General features: G+C 41.8%; 1 long non-coding RNA gene across 1 annotated transcript; it reads right to left on the reverse strand.

Moving 5' to 3' along the window:
- Positions 1 to 131: 131 nt before the first annotated feature.
- On the reverse strand, positions 132 to 21,917 carry LOC132897502 (uncharacterized). Its single transcript, XR_009656334.1, has 2 exons — positions 21,642 to 21,917; positions 132 to 855 (listed from the first exon to the last, which is right to left on the reverse strand). It is a non-coding gene; the product is annotated as an uncharacterized LOC132897502 (long non-coding RNA).
- Between the last annotated feature and the right edge of the window lie 23 nt (positions 21,918 to 21,940).

Here is a 21,940-nt window from a genome sequence, read left to right on the forward strand (position 1 = left end):
CAAACGAGTCAAATTAAATGATTCAATGGGATTGATTCATTTTAATTATTGACCTTCAAAATTTAATGAGACTGATTTAACGAGATTGATCACTTAATATCAATAATTAACTGATTGCACCCACAGAGACGTTCGTGCCTTTTTTTTTTATTAAAAAGGTGCACATGTAATCACAAATCACAAATTTCAACTGAGTATGCTATTTGAAGACAGGGTATCATTTCCCGCTATGCCCTCCTTTGTTGCTAATAACCAGATTGATTACATTTGATAAACCTGATATAAGTCTGTTGCAGAAATCCACAGTCACTTTTGTGTTCCAGAACACTTGCATGGCTTTGATAAGCTCCTGCTTTGTACCTGGCTTTGCGTCTTTGCGGATATAGTCCTTCATGGCGTGCCAAACCAGTTCGATTGGATTCAAGTCCAGTGATTCTGCTGGAATTTTAACCCAGTTGATGCCCTCTGATGCTAAGTAAGCCGCAGCTGCGGTGTGCTTTGGGTCATTGTCCTGGAAAAAGCGGTGATCAGTCCCAAAATATTCCCTGATGTATGGTGCTGCAAATTCTTTTATGATGGTCTCCTCAAAATATTCTCTGTCCATTATTCCCTCAAAAATGACAAGGGGACCTGCTCCATATCGGGAAATCATTCCCCATGCGTTCTTTGTTGCGTTCTTTCAGCATTGGACAGAAACGGGTCGAGGAAAATTTCCAACCCATTCGTCTGCGAGCGCGGCGTATGCTTGTTAAGCTCAGTTCAATACCAAAATCGGCCTTGATTCTTTGTTGAACAGCCACGGCATTCATTTCAGTGTTGGCTTTAGTCATCTCGTCGATTGCAGAGAGGACATTGCTGTGAAAATAAAATGAAACACGTTAGGTTGGAAAGTCTAATGGTAGGCTATAAGTGGCCTTCTTAAGCCGTTTCACGGGTTGGATACTTGCGTATGCAATTTCCTTGGACCAGAGCGACGGGGTGGCCTCTCTTTGTAGTGATATCTCACAGCTTGCATTGTAACCTTAATTCCACGGCATGCCAAACTTTCTTATTTCTTGTGTGGACTTTCCTTCTCGCCTCATTGCACGAATCTGTTGGGAACTCTCTCTGCTGATGCACGTCATATTTTTGTTGTACTGGATCTAAGCACAGTCATATTATATTGACAAGGAGGGGGGTGGGGGTGTGATGGGGTGTGTCAGTGGTCCAGCTTGGATGGCGAACACGTTAACAAGCAGTGCTTTTAGGTGTGAAAAGGGCCGGTCTCAACAGTCTGTTCAATACAGCAGTCTACTGAAGGCACAACAGTGAAATGCACACATTTTGTATTGGGTCAAAGCTGGGTCGGCCAAGATGTGATATACATTGTCTGAGTGATGGGCAGTATTCCATTTATAGTTTGAGAAATTACATACAGGGCAGCACGGTGGTGTAGTGGTTAGCGCTGTCGCCTCACAATAAGAAGGCCCGGGTTCGAGCCCCACGGCCAGCGAGGGCCTTTCTGTGTAGAGTTTGCATGTTCTCCCCGTGTCCGCGTGGGTTTCCTCTGGGTGCTCCGGTTTCCCCCACAGTCCAAAGACACGCAGGTTAGGTTAACTGGTGACTCTAAGACTACGTTCAGACTGCACCCTGAAACGACCCATATCCGATTTTTTTGCCCATATGCGACCTGTATCCAATTTGTTAGACAATCTGAATGACACAGATCCGATTTTTTCACATGCGACCCAGGCCGCTTGGATATGTGGTCCTAAATCCGATGCATATCCGATATTTTCACATGCGACTGTAGTCTGACCGGACAGGTCGCATTCATGCGACCTACACGTCATCAACAAGAGACAAACATCACTATTCTGCGTTGGCTAATCCCGCCTCTTTGGTGGAAAACAACAACATTTGTACAGTTTTCAGAATTTAAATAGACTTTTATAGAATTGATCAAGCTAATGGTGGATTTGGTAGGGACTTGGATGTTGATCTGTTAGCCTGATTAAATGAAACCGTTTCTATAACTGATTTATAACTTAAACCATCCTGTATTACAAGATAAGATTGTTCTGGAAATTTCCAGTAATTTGACACCTTTGGTCTCATTAGTCTGCTTGTAGCAACCCTTGGATCCCAAAGAGAGTCTCGACTGATGCTCAAGGTGTATTTTATTTTACTTGCAGCAAAGTCAGTCCAACATCACCCATAGCACCATGAAAACTATATCATGGTATACAAAACAGCAAACAAACAACAAATCACCATACCATTCTCACAGGTACAACATTTCTTAATTGAGACATCAATATTAAAACAAAGGCATTCACATTTAGTTCCAACACTTGATACAAAGTTACAAAAACTTCAAACAAAACATACCTCACTGCGCTCACCAAGGATGCAACATATAATCATTTCTCTTCTGTTGTAAAACAGGCGTCAAAATATCCTTTTCTTTTGCAGTGACGCTTGAGTGGTGAAGCATGGACGTCAAGCCTTCTTAGCTCAAGCAAAGCAGCTTCTTAATTGATCACACCTGGTTACTACCTTTATAAATCTCCCTCTTGTGGAGCTACGGTGTCACTTAAAGGACAAACAGCACCCCAAGTCCACACAAATCCACACACACACCACCCACTCAACCTCACAGCCCAACCACCCCAAAGCACAAACAGAAATTCAATCAAATCTCACATTCGTAAACATAAAATACAAATGAAAACACATTTATGTAAGCTTCACTCAAGAAAATAAAACACTTACAAGGACTAGTGTGGTCCTTTACACTGCTGTTAATCAGATTATTGTGTGAGTTCCGCCACAAAAACTACATCGCCAGGTCTCGCCTCATCTCCATCGCAAACTGCACTGGTGTTTATGCACCTTGAGCCAGCGCTGAGAGAAGTTGCAGAATTCAGCTGGCTATAAACAATCTAAATAAATATTTATAAAAATGCAGAAAAAGTTTATTAATATGACAAAATAAATATGTGCAAATTATTAAGCCTGAATTAAGAGTTTGGTAATACAACGGCCGTATCCCAAATGACTGCCTACTGAAGCTCGAGTGCACTATATAGAGTTTAAAAATCCATTACTTCCTAGTAACATGTAGTGCACTTATATAGAAATTAGAGAGACATTTAGGAGTCAACCCTCGTTACCAGGCTACACGTTTTCATTTCAGTTCAGAAACAAAAACACACACGAGACCTCACACTTTAACACTAACCAGATAATTAAACAAACAAACAAAAAAATCATTAAACATGAAGAGTGCGCTTTTTTTTTTGTTTACGTATTACGTAGATGTGCTTATTACGTCAAATTGCGCATGCGGGACACTTTTGGGTCATTTTCCGTTCATATTGGAGATCGCATACAAGTCTCATATAATTGGTAATATGAACGGCCTAACAAAAAAATCGGATTTCACAACAAATCGGATATGGGTTGTTTCAGGTTGCAGTCTGAACGTAGTGTAAATTGACCGTAGGTGTGAATGTGAATGGTTGTCTGTGTCTATGTGTCGGCCCTGTGATGACCTGGCGACTTGTCCTGGGTGTACCCCGCCTTTTGCCCGTAGTCAGCTGGGATAGGCTCCAGCTTGCCTGTGACCCTGTAGAAGGATAAAGTGGCTAGAGATGATGAGATGTAATTACATACAATTTTACCCATGACAAGTATAGTAGTATGCTGTCAGGTTTGTTTCATAAAAAATATAGAGTACAGTGAATGGTTTCTGTTTACAACATGATGTTTCATTCGTCCCGCATACGCGTTTCAATTGTCCCGACAGTGCGGGACGGTTGAAACGAACATGTTGTGTTCAAAGTTAAAATCAGCGTGATACCTTAATGGCTGTGTGAAATTACATCTGCAACTAAGAGAATACACATGTGGGTTGTATGATCTATGACAAAGTGTTAGGGTTTTGCTGGGATTCAAACCTGGCTCGTTGGTGTGATAATCCAGCAAACCCCTACTAGGCCACCAGGGGGATGACTCAAATGCAGAGGCGTGAGGCAGAAGTAGAAAAAAGTATCAAAAGGTTTATTTACAATATATACACAAAAAATCCAAAAAGTAATAATCCAAAAACGCTCAGAAGATATAAGGGAAAAAATAAAAAATCCAAAAGTACAAAACAAAAGCCAAAAAAACAGAAAAGGCAAAAATACCAAAGCTCAGAAGATCCAAAAACACAGTAACTACTAGGTGCAAAAGAAAAGCAAAGTGCAAAACAAAGAACACAGTACAGAGGAAACTGGAGATAAGCATAACAGCACAAAGACTCCGTGACAAGAGGACTGAACTCAGGGGGTATAAATACACAAACTAAATTGAACACAGGTGAAGATAATCAGGACTAAACAGGCAATTAACACAAACACAAAACACAGGAACAGTGGCGACCTCTAGAGGCCAAAATAAACATGACACGAAAAGGAAATAACAGTGGCCTCTAGAGGCCAAAACAGTCCTAGTCCTAACACAAAGTAATTTTCATCTGCTTCATTATCTTTGAAAATAACCGTTAAGTAAAAAGTGTTTCATTTGTCCAGGCTCTCCCCCTACTTGGAATTGGACATACCATTTCACCCAAATTACACAAACCAACAAATTCAGCATCTTTGTAAATTTTACTTCAACCACATGTTGCCAGAATTGGTAAATGACTACATGACCAACAACAAGGAAATGTAGACCATGCAGCAGAAAAAAAATGCTCATGTAGGGTACAGCTGACTGTTGTTTAAGTTTCACTGGAAGTATGCCTGGGATCACTCGACCTTAGGGGCTTTGTTATTGTTCCCGTCCTGAATGGGTGTATACACGGCTCTGTTTTTCGTGTGGGAGGAGCGCCCTCTAATGGCGACACTATGTAATGCAATGAATGAGCGTGTTTGGGCATGTTTAGACTTTGCACAGAACAAGGGGGGTTCATGGAAACCACATGGGAGACGGCAGGAATCCGTACGGTATCCGCACGGAGAGGAAAAAAGCAGAAGGCTCCTACTGTAGCCTCAAATAATAATGGAATAATAACCCAAATATAACATGGGGGTACTGACCAGGCACTTGTGGAGCATTGAGGATGGGGCTTGGGAAGGACAGTGCACAACACGGCCTTGGCCTAGGCCAGGACGTGGATCTTTCCGGAAACCCTAACCCAAGTATGTGATTGAGCAGGACAGTTCAGACACAGAGGCCACATCAGATGAGGAGGAAGACACAATGCACATCAACCCCCCTTGTAATAAAAAAACAAAAAGTTGCAGATGTGGGCATAACACCTGGATCCACAGAGAAGACGAAAGATGGTACTGTGTGGTTCCACCACAAAGTTGGAGACTTTTCTGCTCATGAATCTCCACAGACAGCATTCAATGGATCTGGAGGGCCAACAGAGTTTGCAACACGCAAAATCACAAGTCGCCTTCAAAGCTTCCTGTATTTGTTGGATATCAGCATGTTGTTGGCCATCAGAGACTGCACAGTCCAGGAGGGCCGTAGAACAAATCCCAGCTGGCAGATGAGTGTCTTCGAGCTGATGGCATTCCTCGCAATCCTTTTTCGAAGGGCTGCCAAGGGCTACATTGGTGCCATGCGACTCATGTGGGCCAATAGATTCGGCAACCCCGATATCAAAGCCATAATGCCCCGTAACCGCTTTCTTGAAATAAAGCGGTACCTTCGCTTCGACAACAAGGACACCCGCAAGGAGCGCATACAAACGGACAAATTTGCAGCAATTTCAGACATCTGGCAGGAGTTTGTTCAGAATTGTGTGTTGTCCTACAGTCCAGGGCAACATGTTACCATGCATGAGCAGTTATTTCCTTCAAAGGTTCGTTGTCCCTTTCTGCAGTACATCGCATCCAACCCTGGCAAGTTTGGAATCAAGTTTTGGATTGCACAGATCTGGATACATGTGTAATGCCATCCCTTACTTGGGAAAAGATCCCACTTGTCCAACGGGAGAGAGGCTATCAGAGAATGTTGTTTTGAAATTGATGGAACCATTTACCGTATGGACCAGGGAAGGACTGTAACTATGGATAATTTCTTCACCTCTCTGTCTTTGGCTAACAGGCTTCTTCAACGAAAAACAACTCTGCTTGGCACCATCAACAAAAATCATCAGGAGCTACCAGCAACTGCAAAGGAAACCTCGGGGCGCCAGTTGTACTCCACACAGGTGTTCACATCTGGAAGTGCCTTGCTGATGGTGTTTGCAACAAAAAAAATAAATCTGTTTGTCTTCTGAGCACCATGCATCAGAAAGTGGAACTTGTGGACACCCCAAAACAAAAACCAAACACTGTTGTTGATTACAACCATTTCAAATGCAGCGTTGATATCATGGACCAGAAATTACGCAACTACTCGGTGCGTGCAGGAACACGGAGATGGCCCATGGTTGTGTTTTACAACCTGCTTGACATGGCTGTCACAAATGCACATGTCTTGTACACAGCATGTACAGGATCCAAAGAAAGTCGCCAATTGTTCATGCTGGAGCTTGCAGAGGAACTTCAAAACAGGCTTTTGCAGGAAAAGGCACAAGGGGAAGAACACAAACAGCAGTATGAGATGAAAGTTTCTCAGAAGAAAAAGACACAGTGCCAGGTGCGCATACCCTGCAATAATAACAGAAGCACTGAACTTTGTGTACGCTGCCACAAATACACCTGTGGCAAATGTACCGTAGGAAAGACTCACCATGGGAATGTGGAAACTACTAGATGGGACAACTGTATGCTACATTTCTGTGCTTCGTATAGCCTCCATATGTAGCGAGCCTGCTTTTCTTAGTGTGAAATAAATGTTTATTTTCTTCCTGAAGTTATACCGTCTGTAGTTTTTCCAAGCTGAAATTGTGTTTTTTGGGGCACTAATTCCAGTCCTCTATCCTCTGACATTGTGAGCTTGGCAGAGTAAATTGTCATTGAAATTGTGGTGTAACCTAAAACCAAATTACCATTCATGAATAGCAACCTCAGTGGGGGGTGGAGTGGCTGTTCACAATACAATGGAGACAGTAAGGCTACGTTCACACTGCAGGCTGAAGTGACTCAAATCCGATCTTTTCGCCCATATGTGACCTGTATCCGATCTTTTATTGACAATATGAACGACACAGATCCGATTTTTTCAAATCCGACCCAGGCCGTTTGGATATGTGGTGCTAATTCCGATTCCTATCCGCTCTTTTCATATGCGACTTCAGTCTGAACCGCCAGGTCGCATTCATCCGACTTACACGTCATCAACAAGCCACAAACGTCACTATTCTGCGCTGAAGTAGGCGGCGGGTCTCTCAAAAAAAGTTACAACAACATGGCGCATAATCACGGGCGCAGATAGAGGGTGGGACGAGTCATATTTAAATTCACCTCGTTCGGTCCCCCCTACTTATAGGGAGGAAAAAACGTCTATGCTGTCTTTCTTTGCATAAGGCAAACCTCACGGAAAAATCAAAAGACTAATTACCATTCGGTTTATTGAGGTGCACAGCAGTGTATACATATAGTTGCAACAACTCACATAAAACAAAACAAAGACTGATATTCGGTTGGTTGAGCTGCGCAGACTGCACAGGTTGCGAGCTCGAGCTTGGTTGCTATGGTTACTAACAACAAGTTTGACAGGCATGTTGGGGTTGGTTTGCTGGCAGCTTTGTCCCCCCCCCCCGTTTTTTGTCCCCCCCAGTTCAAAAAACGTATCTGCGCCCCTGCGCATGACATCAATGCGAGGGACGCTTCGGGCTGTGAAGGTTCTGAATCTTCTCAATGGAAGGACGCAGAGGTTAGGGAGCTGATTTCCATTTGGGGGGATGCAGCTATTCAAGCTAGATTGGATGAGTCATACCGCAACCGGGCGGTTTTACTTCCGTAAACACTGGCCATGCTCACTGCGTGTGACGTCGTCGTATCCTGCAGTGCGCATGCGGAACACTTTTAGGTCGCTTTTCGTTCATACTGAGGATCACATACAAGTCGCATATATTTGTTAATGTGAACGACCTCACAAAAAAATCGGATTTCACAAAAAAATCGGAATTGAGCATTAAGCCTTGCAGTGTGAACGTAGCGTTAGTACCTTGAGAGGAATACACAATTTTTGCAGAGAGGAGGGGGCATGCAGCAGAAGTGAAAATCTCTGGGCCTTTTAATGAACCGTGTTTATCATATACGATAACACATTATCAACAAAGAAAGAAAAAAAAACAATGCCAAGGATCAGGAAAAGAACCACAGCGCTGTGATTAGTTGGGCTATCAATGACTGACAGAGCCCCGGCACGTAACTAAGCATTATAAAGTTAAAAAATATTATTTTTATTGAAAAAACAAGAATGTAATGATTTCTAAAATTTCTAAAATGATTTTACCTAACGAAATTTTCTGCTTTAATCCACATTTGCTGGTGCTGAGCGTTTTTTTTTTTTGCTTCTCAAAATCATCTCATCACAGATCACTCGCTGCTGGAATGTGCGAGCTTCCCTGCCCCCTATTTGTTGAAAATCTTCTGTAGATGTCGGGGTTTTATATTGATTTATTATTATTATAATTGTTAATAATTAAACGTGATAAATCTGGTTATTAGGAACAAAGGAGGGCATAGTGGGAAATGATACGGTAACTGTCTCTTGTCGGTTCAAATACGATACTGTTTTGTGATTACACTGTACCGGTACATTTTAATAGACAAATGGCATGAACCTCTCTACTGTCTCTTATTACACTAAAGAAAGGGCCTGGCCGAGTCATTGCGTATTACTGAAAAAAAGAAAGAACGAATGATACACGGATTGTGTATCATTCGTTCTTTCCAGTTTTAATTGGCAATCAAAAAATGACTTTCATTTCAATTTTAGGCTCATATAAAAAAAAATATGAAAAACCAGTCATTTTTTCATTTTTTGTGTTAAAATAAAAACAAATAACAAAATAACCAGTCACTTTTTCATTTTTTGATTGCCATTTTTGATCGCGGCGGCTGTGCAGGCGGTTTGGGACACACCAGCGCTCTGCGTGGCGGAGCTTCTCTGCTCGCTGTGTGGATCCATGGCGTGGTGTTCGAGCGATGTTGCTGACAGCGTCACGGCGGCGGTGCTGGAGATGTGGGACTTGTTTTCGTGCGCCTTTTGGTGGGACTGTGGCTGCTACACCACGGGAATTACATCCTGACCCCTACTTGGTGGACTTTTTACTTTTTATTATATTTTTATTTATTTATTTATTTATTTTTTCTTTCCTTGTCTATAATTGTAAAGCGTCCTTGGGTTTTTTGAAAGGCGCTATATAAATTTAACTTATTATTATTATTCTCATCTCATTATCTCTAGCCGCTTTATCCTTCTACAGGGTCGCAGGCAAGCTGGAGCCTATCCCAGCTGACTACGGGCGAAAGGCGGGGTACACCCTGGACAAGTCGCCAGGTCATCACAGGGCTGACACATAGACACAGACAACCATTCACACTCACACCTACGGTCAATTTAGAGTCACCAGTTAACCTAACCTGCATGTCTTTGGACTGTGGGGGAAACCGGAGCACCCAGAGGAAACCCACGCGGACACGGGGAGAACATGCAAACTCCACACAGAAAGGCCCTCGCCGGCCACGGGGCTCGAACCCGGACCTTCTTGCTGTGAGGCGACAGCGCTAACCACTACACCACCGTGCCGCCCTAGTAAAGTCTTATAAGCAAAAAAAAAAGTCTGTTTTCAGTCATCCCAACATTGCCACTATTTAATATTGTCTAGCCTATTTGAAAGCAGGACCTACATGTAACACTAAAAAGTGCACAGTGATTGCAAGAGTCACTTTTTTTTAAATATTCATTTTTGAGCGAGTTTGCCTTTGTTTAACAGTAGTTGGTATAGAGGTTGGCAGAAAACAAGGAGAGAGGAGTGAGGGTGAAAAACCCAAGGCAAGAATCAAACCATGTTTCAGGAGTTACCGGTACAAGACGTGCAGTAACCACCAGACTACCTTGCCTGCTCCTGCGCTGAAAAAAGTAACCTACCGTATAGAATTTACCCAATAAATCTGAGGTAACAATTTGCATTGACTTGTTTGGGGTAGATTTAATTCCATATATTGAGTATAAAATAACTGAAATAAAAAGCTATGAAATACGTAAATTGGGTAAAATTTACCTCACATTTATGTACCGTATTTTCTGGACTATAAGCCGCTACTTTTTTCCTAGGTTTTGAACCATGCGGCTTATACAAAGGTGCGGCTATTCTGTGGATTTTTCTTCCACCGCTAGGGGCGCTCTAACCGGAAGTAGAATCAAAAATAAGATAGACGGAAAATCAATGCAAAGAAGAATTAGCAGATCTTTAGCAGATAGAACACGCACGACAAATTACTAACTGGTAATTATTTTCAAATCCAGCGAAGATGATTAAAGTGACTTGTGGTTTCAAACACAGGAGAAATGAAGGTAAATAAATACCGGTTATTTTCTCTTGGTTCTGTTCCGTTTTAATCAGCAAAGTTGCTGCCGTGTTAAAAGGCACTGTTCGGAAAGAATCTGTTCAGGTACATACATGTACATTTACAGTACAAAATCGTTCTGTACATGCAGTAAATATCTAATTTTTCAACATAGATATCTGCGGCTTATAGCCCGGTGCGGCTTGTATATCTTTTTTTTAATTTTTTTTTTAAAATAGAGCGGATGCGGCTTATATACAGGTGCGCTCTATAGTCCAGAAAATACGGTATCTATTCAACAGCTACTTTCTCATTGAAATTGGGTAAAATTAGCTCTTGTTTGCTAGTAGGTAATACCTGATAATTACTAATCAAAGGTAATTAATATCACTTACGGTAGTAACCATTACTTATTCGGAGAAGGTAAGATGTACCCCCCCAAAAAAAGACTTTCAGATGGTTCATCATCTCAATGTTTTTAATCCATAAAATCATAAAAAAAAACACAGAATAAAGTGCAGTACAACAGCTTCACACAACATTTCAAGTAATGAACCTGTTTTATAACTCACTAACTAACAGCTTCAAATGTTGTTTCTGGACTGACCAAATCTGCAGTCCAGGTGCATTTATACAACAAATAACTGAACTGCTTTGTTTATATGCAGCAATCATGCACCAAATGATCAAAAAACACAAAATAAAGTGCAGTACAACAGCTTCACACAACATTTCAAGTAATGAACCTGTTTCACGGTATACCGTAGCTCACTAAACTACCGTAACAGCCGGAGAGAGGAAGATGGCAGTCCGAGAGTTCCCTGGCTGACTGCAATAATTCCTAAATATTCCTTGGCTGACTGCAATAATCGAGTAAATTTTATCTGGTTTGCTTAGATTATATTTACCACTCTCCAAAATCACTTCTTACAGTGCACACTGAAAAAAGTAACCTACGGTATAGAATTTACCCAATAAATCTGAGGTAACAATTTGCATTGACTTGTTTGGGGTAGATTTCATTCCATATATTGAGTATAAAATAACTGAAATAAAAAGCTATGAAATACTTAAATTGGGTAAAATTTACCTCACATTTATGTATCTATTCAACAGCTATTTTCTCACTGAAATTGGGTAAAATTATCTCTTGTTTGCTAGTAGGTAATACCTGATAATGACTAATCAAAGGTAATTAATATCACTTAGTAACCATTACTTATTCGGAGAAGGTAAGATGCACTCCCCAAACAAAGACTTTCAGATGGCTCATCATCTCAATGTTTTTAATCCATAAGATCATAAAAAAACAGAATAAAGTGCAGTACAACAGCTTCACACAACATTTCAAGTAATGTTTTTTTTTTTATGAGAGAAGCACCATCTAATGGCGACACCGTGGAATCGAATGAATGGGCGTGTTTAGAATTAAAATAGGAGAGGGAGGGGGTCTGAGCCATCCATGGCAGCCCCCTGGTGTTCAGCTGGGAACTGCAAGGCAGTCGCATGGCAGTCGCATGGCGTGTGGCTGGAACGGGAAAAATTCAATAGCTGCTACCGTGAAGTCCTTTGTGAGTGCCTGTTCTGTGTGCACCCGGAGTAAGAACCCTAGCCAGTCTCCTCAAGGTCTGCTACATCCCCTCACCATCCCGAGGCGCCCCGGTCCCATGTGTCTGCAGACTTTGTCACAGGCCTCCCCGAGTCTGAAGGTAATTTTAGTTGTGGTTGACAGGTTCTCTAAGGCCTGTCGATTTATGCCTTTGCAAAAACTTCCCTCTGCTCTTGAGACTGCCAAACTAATATTCGATCATGTTTTCCGAGTGTTTGGGCTTCCCCAGGACGTTGTGTCAGACCAAGGGCCCCAGTTTTCCTCCCAGGTGTGGCGGGCATTCTGAGGCGGAGTCTTCCTTGGTGCCACCGCCAGTCTTTCCTCCGGCTTCCACCCCCAGTCCAACGGGCAGACGGAGAGGCTCAACCAAGACCTTGAGGCCACCCTGAGGAGTTTGGCAATGGACAACCCATCATCGTGGAGTTCCTGGCTGCCGTGGGCTGAATACGCCCACAACACCCTCCAGTCTTCTGCAACCAACATGTCCCCTTTCCAGTGCCAATTTGGCTTCTAGCCGCCTCTTTTTCCAGAACAAGAGGAAGATGCCGGGGTTCCCTCGGTCCATCATTTCATGAGGCACTGCTGGAGGACCTGGAACAAGGCCCGCAAGGCGCTGCTGCAGACCTCCAAATCCTACCAGTCTCAGGCCAACCGTCACAGGAGGCCAGCGCAACGTTTTCTCCCCGGCCAAAGGGTTTGGCTGTCCTCCAAAGATCTTCCCCTGCGGGTCGAGTGCCGCAAGCTTGCCCCTCGTTATGTGGGTCCTTTTAAGGTGGTCCGCAAGGTCAACCCAGTTGCCTACCAGCTCCAGTTGCCCCGGTCCCTTAGAATTAACCCCACTTTCCATGTCTCCCTGTTGCACCCTGTGCTATCATCACCACATGCCCCTGCCCCCAAAGCTCCCCCTCCTCCTCAAATCATTAATGGAGAGCCTGTCTTTACCTTCCGCCATCTGCTGGACTCCCGCCAAGTGCGGGGTGGAGTTCAGTACTTGGTAGACTGGGAGGGCTATGGCCCTGAGGAACGCTCTTGGGTTCCAGCTCGGGACATTATGGACAAGAATCTTTGTAGGGAGTTCCAGCGCAAACATCCTCTCGGCCCAAGGAACGTCCGGAGACATTCTTAGGGAGGGGGTCCTGTTAGGACTTAAGACTGATTTGGCCTCTAGTGGCCGCTATTGTGCCTCTGTGTTTTTCTTTTCTTTTTTTTTTGGTGGTCATGTGATCAATTTGTCTTTGTATTTATATTGGCTCTGTTGTGTTTGCCTTCACTGAGTCTTTGGGATTTGCTGGTGAGTGAAACATTTGCTTTGCTGTTCAAAAGTTTTGTGCATTTCGAAGCCCCTCTGCCCTTGTGTTGGAATTTTTCCTTTCTGGACTTGGTTGTATTTTACCTTTTTGCCTCTGTGCTCTTGGACTATTTTGGGTTGTTTTCTGGATCTAAGTTGTTAGATATTTTTAAGTTTGCTTTTCTCCTACTTTCTGAGCGTTCCAGAGTTTGTTAATAAATTTTTTGAAGACTACTATCCCTCTGCATTTGAGTTTCCTCATTAGCTCACTGAGCTGGTAATTGCCTACCACTCCAGCAACTTGGGTTCAATCCCTGGTGTGATGCAGTGCAGGGGACAGCGTTATAGGTATTGTTGACTATAGTGTAGCAATGATCCAAAATATTTTCCTTTCAGGTCGGGCATTTAATAAACTGTTTGTATTTAGGAAGTTCGTGGCTGAGGTTATCTTTGTTAACCTTCTATATTTATTATACCAAATAATTTTTTCATATAATTGTTAATGTTTAATGGAAAATTAAACCAAGCAAAAAAGGGGGGGCATTTCTGGTTTTCATGTATTTTGATCATGCATTGCATAAAAAGTGGGATTTTCCTCACCGAGTGCACTGTAGGCCTACTCTGCAACTGGTTCTGCAACTGTAGGCCTATTCTGCTTTAGGTTACCATTAATTAAAGACAATGTGAAAATCTCTGGTATGGGTACATAGTTTAGATTTATAAACTCTTAAATTGTAGGCTAGCTGAAATAGATGTTTTAGACCCATGAAAGTAAATATATTCAATTAATTACCATAGAAGACAAGTGGCATATTTTCTCTTTTGTCCCTTCACTCTTTTTACTCCCTTAATTTCTCACTCTCTTCTCCTTCCTGTGCAATCTTTAACAATAAACAGTATACTATTAGATAAAATACTTATTCTTATTGCTTGCCTGAATTTTTTTTTTTTTTTATTCAAATTTATCTCAAAACATTGATTACAATATTAACTTTTCAGGCACAGTGATATTTTTTGGAATAGGCAAGGAATACATTTAATGAACAAGTGTTGCCAGGCAAAACAAACCTCACCCAGTAGCACTTGTGATGAATATGAAGGAAGATATTGCGAAAAAAAATAGGTACCCTATGGGTACATGTGGCTACTGCTTATAAATAAAATTTGTTTTCTGATACCATGTCCATACAGTAAATATAGCATGTACTTTATGAGGCAGTAGCCACAAAAATGAAGCATAATTTAAAAATCACAGAAGTAAAATATACCAAGTGTCTGTACTTTATATTATTCTACTCTTACCTCTTACAGTTTTCAAAATTGAAACCTGCAAACCGGGGCTGACATACACATGCTGTCACCATGACCGAAACTCTTATTTCCCGGAAATGGCCCAGCACTAGAGCTCAGTGGAACACACTTTCCCTGTGTAATAAGCATAAACATGTCTGAAAGCGATTTCTTTAGTCTAGTCCATTTATTTCAAATGGTGAACCGAATTGTATACACTCACCAGCCATTTTAATCGGAATACGTGTATGTGCATGCACAGTGCGCGATTGTGACACTTAGATTCTTACAGCATGATGACGTAGTGGCTAGCACCTGTATATGAGGCAGTAGACACAACAAAAACGATTTTGACCTTTTTGGTGACCTTGACCAGATGACACTCAAAATGTTGGAGGCTCTATTTGAGACCAATGCCCATCTATCCTGAAAGTTTCATAAAGATTGGTCTAGGCATTTTCCCATAATATCATTTACAAAAAACAAATAAACCAGACCGAAAACAATACCTCGCCCTGGCGGACTCCGTCCTGGGGCGAGGTAATTACACGGCTTTCAGGTAAGAACTTAATGAATATTCAAGGAGGTAATGCCGGAGATCATAGCCATCACAGACAAACATTTCTAACATTATGGCGAATTGAGTGGCAGCAGTTACATCACAAAAAAAAAAAAATTAACCCACTGGCAGGAGAAACAACTGCCAATACAGTACCATGGACAACGCTAAATATAGCCTATACCATCTGAATATACTTCCCACTGATGGAATTGATCTATATTCTAAAAAACGTAAGATGATTACAATTATCTGATCCTTATAACCTCCCTGGTATCCTTTTTAAATCCATTGAGGATACAAATGATTCCCTATCTCCCATAGACTAAATTGTAACCATAGCTGAATTGACAACCTAGCCTAAATGAGTAGCCTTAATCAAACTGTGTAGTCCGCTACACATCACAACAAATTAGAGTGGTGGCTACAATTATCGACAGTCCATAATTATCAACACCTTTTCAGCTTTACCAATAAAAAACAATTTTACCAAGGTGAGTTTCAGTTACAACAGTTATTATTGGTTAATTAATCAACTGGAAGACACCCCTCCCCCCCTTGATCTTGTCGTCTAATGACACAGCTCGTTACCTGAGATGGAATTTTTTTAAGCACAATCAGCAAGTTGAGAAAAACCTGGACGTTATCATCGCAGGTAAGCATAGTGGAAAGATCATGGACATGTTTTTATTTATCAAATTTACCGATATTTCATGATATCCTTGTCGAAACCTATTTTGTTTCTTACTCTTTCATTTGACAGTCACCAAATCTAAACACGCCTTTGAGAAGTCAAGTGATGTTTCGATAATAGTGATCTCTTTCACTGGTGTCCACCATTATCAACACCCTGTGGAATTAAGTGACATTTACAACTGTTATGTATCGATCTTTGTGTAAAATTGTTGAAGGAGATGAAGTACTTTAAAAAAAAATAAGTGTATAATAATTTTTTTTTTCTGATCCATAACAGAATGGAATGCTAATCCTATTGCAATAAATAGAATTAGACCAGAATTAAATTCCTAGGATATAAAAGATTACATGCTTGAAATATTCAGATTTTTCTATTCTATTCAGATTTTTTTTTGCAGATTGTTGTAAATATCTACCACATATTACAATATTAGTAGACATTTTATATTTTGGTTTGAGGAATGACGTGACCTTTGAAATGGATTTTCATGTGGTTACAATGTCAATTGCCTGTTGACATTTATTGGTAAACTACAAAACTAGAAATTAATACAAACAACAACGAATGCTTAACAAAATGTGATCTACAAAAATACTTAAAGTGGAACAAAAAATTTTTCTAACAGGTTAAACATTCAGTTCATTTGTTTACAAACATTAGAATTACTTCCTCATTTACGTAAGCACCAACATCAATATCTCATCTCATCTCGTTATCTCTAGCCGCTTTATCCTTCTACAGGGTCGCAGGCAAGCTGGAGCCTATCCCAGCTGACTATGGGCGAAAGGCGGGGTACACCCTGGACAAGTCGCCAGGTCATCACAGGGCTGACACATAGACACAGACAACCATTCACACTCACATTCACACCTACGGTCAATTTAGAGTCACCAGTTAACCTAACCTGCATGTCTTTGGACTGTGGGGGAAACCGGAGCACCCGGAGGAAACCCACGCGGACACGGGGAGAACATACAAACTCCACACAGAAAGGCCCTCGCCGGCCCCGGGGCTCGAACCCAGGACCTTCTTGCCCAACATCAATATATTTATATAAATATTTTGTACTAAATATAAGTCTATGTAAAACAAATTTTAAATAAACACTGTTACCACATACTATTTTTTAAAAATAAATAATCATCTGGGTGTCGATAATTGTGGAACGGTAGCATGTGATCTGATCTTTAACTGTGGACAAGGTGTCAGTACTTGTGGAACGGTATCATGTGATCTGATACGCTAAGCAATTGGGAATCAACTAATTTTTTTCCAGTGGAAGTTTGAGTAACTATTCATGCACAATTAACATATTGAAAGTCTTTTATACTTTTGCAATGGTCAAGACCATTAAGGTGTCGATAATTGTAGCCAGCGCGCTACTGCCACTTTGGTAATATTACTACTGTGTAAGCCAACAACATAAATTACCCCGCCCCGCCCCCTGTCTGCGGCAATTAAATTGGTGTGCAACAGAGTAGCTGGCTATGTAAAGCTACAGTGTGTAGGATAACACACCAATTTAATTGCCGCAGAGAAGGGGCGAGGCGGGGTAATTTATGTTGTCCCCCAGTTATGATGGGATTCCTTTGACTATTTACAAGGATGAAAAGGAGAGAGTAGTGTGAATAAACAGCCTGCTGTGCGCCTTTGTTTTCCCTTATTAAATCCTGCTACGTCACTTCATCCCGGCGGCATCCCTTTGTCAGGGATGAGAGTGGGTCCTGATGAAAAAAGAAGAAAATCTGTAAAATGTCCTGAGGGCGCCAAAGGTGCCCGAAGTAATAAGGGGGGTCCAGGGGGACACCCCCCCCCCCCCCCATGACATTTTTTTCAAAATGAGACCTTACACACCCTATTTCCTGCAATCTGAGCTGTAGTTAATTAAAACACCTGATGCCTATTTTCATATTTATTGAAATAAAAACACTATTATATAGAACAATGTGTATCAAAATCAATATGTGTATTGCATTAATTCAAAATAATATGTACATTTTATGGGGACTGGTTATTACTCATTGTCAACATCACTTGCTTTTCTAAAAAATGTCCATTAAAATCCATAGTTATTTACAGTTCCATTAATAATTCAAATTTTCATATATTCAATATATCGAATTAAATAAAAACATTTATATATCTTATCGAGACCGACCTTTTCCTAATGTCCACATTACTTGTATATGATTTCTTCACAATGTCTATTTAAACTTTAAAGTTACACAGTTATCAACACTGTCAGCTATAATTCAAATGATCATATATTCAATGTATTGACTCAAACAAATGCATATTTTATGGGGACTGTCTTTATCTTATTGTCCACATCACTTGTATGTTTTCTTCAAAAGGAAGAGCATTATGTCTATTTACACTTTTTACAGTTAAGTTGTTTACAGTTCCCAGTTATTTTTGAAACAATTTCATTAGATCATTTAGAATTCTTCTTCAGCTTCTTGGCCAAAGCCAAAAACTCATCAGTCCTCTCTTTTTTCCTTTTTCTTTCATTAGCCAGCTCCTCCTGTGTTTTTACATGCTCTAACCTAGCTCTCTTCTGCTCTCTCACACTCCTCTCTTGCTTTCCTTTTGCTTTGCTAAACTTGTTTATATACCAGCATCAATTTCACGTACCTTCGCTTCATTTCGCTTGTCAATAGCATTCGGTATCTTGAGGAAAAAACGCCGATTAGAGGAAAGTATTTTTGATATGCAGCTCACGAACATGTGTAAGTTTTGATAAAAGAAAACGGCTGTGGGTGTCTTTGTAAAAACTGTTTTGATGGGCTATTATGATCTCGACATTGATGTTTTGACCAATAATGTAGATAACACGAATTTTACATCACATTCAACGAGATTAAACGAGACTAAAGATGGCGACTTACAAATAATGTGTAAACATCGTTGGAGTTAATTAAGTTTGAACAGCATGAAGGAACATACCCCAACCCCCCGAAATTAATAAAAAAAAAATTCTCAACAGATTTGGCATAATATAAAAAGGTTGTTTTTTACTCAGAAAAAGCGGAAATCTGCCGAAAAGCGGAAAACTCTCATTCCTGCTTTGTACTGTAGGTTGGTAGCGCTCATGCAAATTAGCCCGGGCCTGAAGTCACCGATTGCCTCCATTTTCTAGGATTTTCCTTATTTGGCTTACACAGAATGTTGTATGTGTATTTACTCACATGCAAACACAGTAGAAAGTACCATACCCATGGTAAGAGGGTGTTATCTTCTCAACGATACTAAGTAGACGTCTCCTCTCATCTCATTTATCTCTAGCCGCTTTATCCTTCTACAGGGTCGCAGGCAAGCTGGAGCCTATCCCAGCTGACTACGGGCAAAAGGCGGGGTACACCCTGGACAAGTCGCCAGGTCATCACAGGGCTGACACATAGACACAGACAACCATTCACACTCACACCTACGGTCAATTTAGAGTCACCAGTTAACCTAACCTGCATGGACATCTAACATCTTTGGACTGTGGGGGAAACCGGAGCACCCGGAGGAAACCCACGCGGACACGGGGAGAACATGCAAACTCCACACAGAAAGGCCCTCGCCGGCCCCAGGGCTCGAACCCAGGACCTTCTTGCTGTGAGGCGACAGCGCTAACCACTACACCACCGTGCCGCCCCTAAGTAGACGTAATTATGTTATAGTATCATTTGGTTCTGTTTCATATAGAAAAAAAAATACATGGACGAAATGTACTCTAATCGAGACATTAAACTTAGCTTTAATCCACCAAAATTTGCCTCTCAAAATGCGGGGAATAACGTTTTAGAGGGTTAAAAATTTCCCGGGGGGGCCCCCCCTAGATTTGGCGCTCCTTCGGCGCGCGACACATCCAAAACTCCCCCATCCAAAACTTCCTGCCGCTGCCTCTGCCACTGGCTTATGCCATTGAATGGTTACAATTTTACCTCAGCTGGACTTCTGTTACAGCAACGCTACAACTTCAGCTGACTGATTGGCGCTGCACTGAGCTTTGGCCACAGTAGGCTACGGTTTGTTACATCAACTGCTAGATCTCAATACAGTGTGACAGCAATGTTATGACATATGCAACATCGCAAAATGTAGCTTATGCATTTAAAGGCCAAATAACACAGATGACAAACAATGTCGGGCGGCACGGTGGTGTAGTGGTTGCGCTGTCGCCTCACAGCAAGAAGGTCCTGGGTTCGAGCCCCGGGGCCGGCGAGGGCCTTTCTGTGTGGAGTTTGCATGTTCTCCCCGTGTCCGCGTGGGTTTCCTCTGGGTGCTCCGGTTTCCCCCACAGTCCAAAGACATGCAGGTTAGGTTAACTGGTGACTCTAAATTGACCGTAGGTGTGAATGTGAGTGTGAATGGTTGTCTGTGTCTGTGACCTGGCGACTTGTCCAGGGTGTACCCCGCCTTTCGCCCGTAGTCAGCTGGGATAGGCTCCAGCTTGCCTGCGACCCTGTAGAAGCAGGCCCGTCGCCATGGGCGGGCCTTAGGGGGCCGTGCCCGCCCTGAGACTCATGTGGGCCCGCCCTGCTGGAACCCAGAGCAGAGACTTTTTTTCATAGGAGACAGGTCACTGAAGAAATCGTCCATAGAAATGAATGGGGACAGTTCGTAACGGCAGCAAACATTCTAATCAATCGTCTCTGACGGCAGTACGGGTCTGCAAATATCCCGCCTGTTCCGCTGCCAACAACCAATCATATGTCGATCTGAACCAACAGCTTTCCAATCATCTTGCAGCTTCGTGCTCCGCTGTCCCTCTCCTGCCGTTATAGAAGTACTGCGCCTGCGCAGTGTCAAAATAATCCACGAGAAAAGTGGATTTTAAAGCTTTTTCTGAGTCATGAGAACCAACCTAACACTCAAGTATAATCAACTTTTCATGGGGATTTCAATCATATGCTCTTCGCGACTGTTAGTTTTCACAGAGTCCAGTATTGATATCTTCCCATTCATGTTCAGAGGGTCTGGTCTCACTAATCCGAAAAAGATGCCTGAAAGTGGCCGGCGAGTGACCGCACTTGGCCTGATAGAAGCCCGTCACAGCTTCTTCTTCTTTGTTTTTTTTTTCCCCCTCAAAAAAAAAAAACGTAAACTACAAGTCAAAGTTTTTCAGTATAACAATAATAAAGAAAAATGTGCTCAATTTAAAATGTATTGAAACTATTCGAAATCGGCTGATCGGTTCATTCATTATTATCCGTGAGTACAGAAACACTAGTAATAATTTCTGGATCATTGCTATAAACATGGACTAATATTTCTTGGTGAACCAATGGGTTAATGTCATGGAATGAACCAACCGACCAATCGCATTTTTTCTTCAAATGGTATCTGGGTAAATCAGCAGCTGTCTCAGCCAAACACATTTTATTGCTGGACGGGATCATATCACGACATCTTCCGGTAGATAGAAATCAGCTTTGTGTGTTGTGAGGCCAGCGGAGCAAAAAAAAAAACCTTTTAATATGCTGAGCAATGTTTGATACATTCTGGAAAGTTGTTTTGGTTGCTTTATAGGTTTCTTAGAATATTTAACTCGTCACGTCTGTGCTGCTCTCCTGGGTTGCTAGAAACAGTTGTGTTGCCCTGGCTTGGCGTATAAAATGTGTGCCCCCCCCAAAGCAATTCAAGGCCCGTCCGTCAGTCCGTGTCTGGCGCCGGGTCTGTGTAGAAGGATAAAGCGGCTAGAGATAATGAGATGAGACAAACAATGTCACTTAGGCCTACAAGAAAAGATTGTGGTTCACCTGTACAAGAGCGGATGAAGCGATCTGTCAAAGATCAATAGATGACTTTCGGCAAAGATTCTAGCACTCCACTAAAAAGTTGTTCCCCTGCTCCACTAATCAAAATACTGGAAAAGCTATCGCCAGAGGTGTTCTACAACTTCTCTGCTATCGGCCTGAGCCCGTCTTAAAGTGATCCACAGAACAATACGCGAGGCGTCTGCTGAAATCTGGTAGATGTTGTGGGGTGGGGGGCTGTCTCCGAAAAACGGGGAGGTCTGGTCATCCTAGCTTAAAAAATATCTATCTATTTCGTAACA

The sequence above is a fragment of the Neoarius graeffei genome, chromosome 14, assembly GCF_027579695.1.
Source record: "Neoarius graeffei isolate fNeoGra1 chromosome 14, fNeoGra1.pri, whole genome shotgun sequence".
NCBI lineage: Eukaryota > Metazoa > Chordata > Actinopteri > Siluriformes > Ariidae > Neoarius > Neoarius graeffei.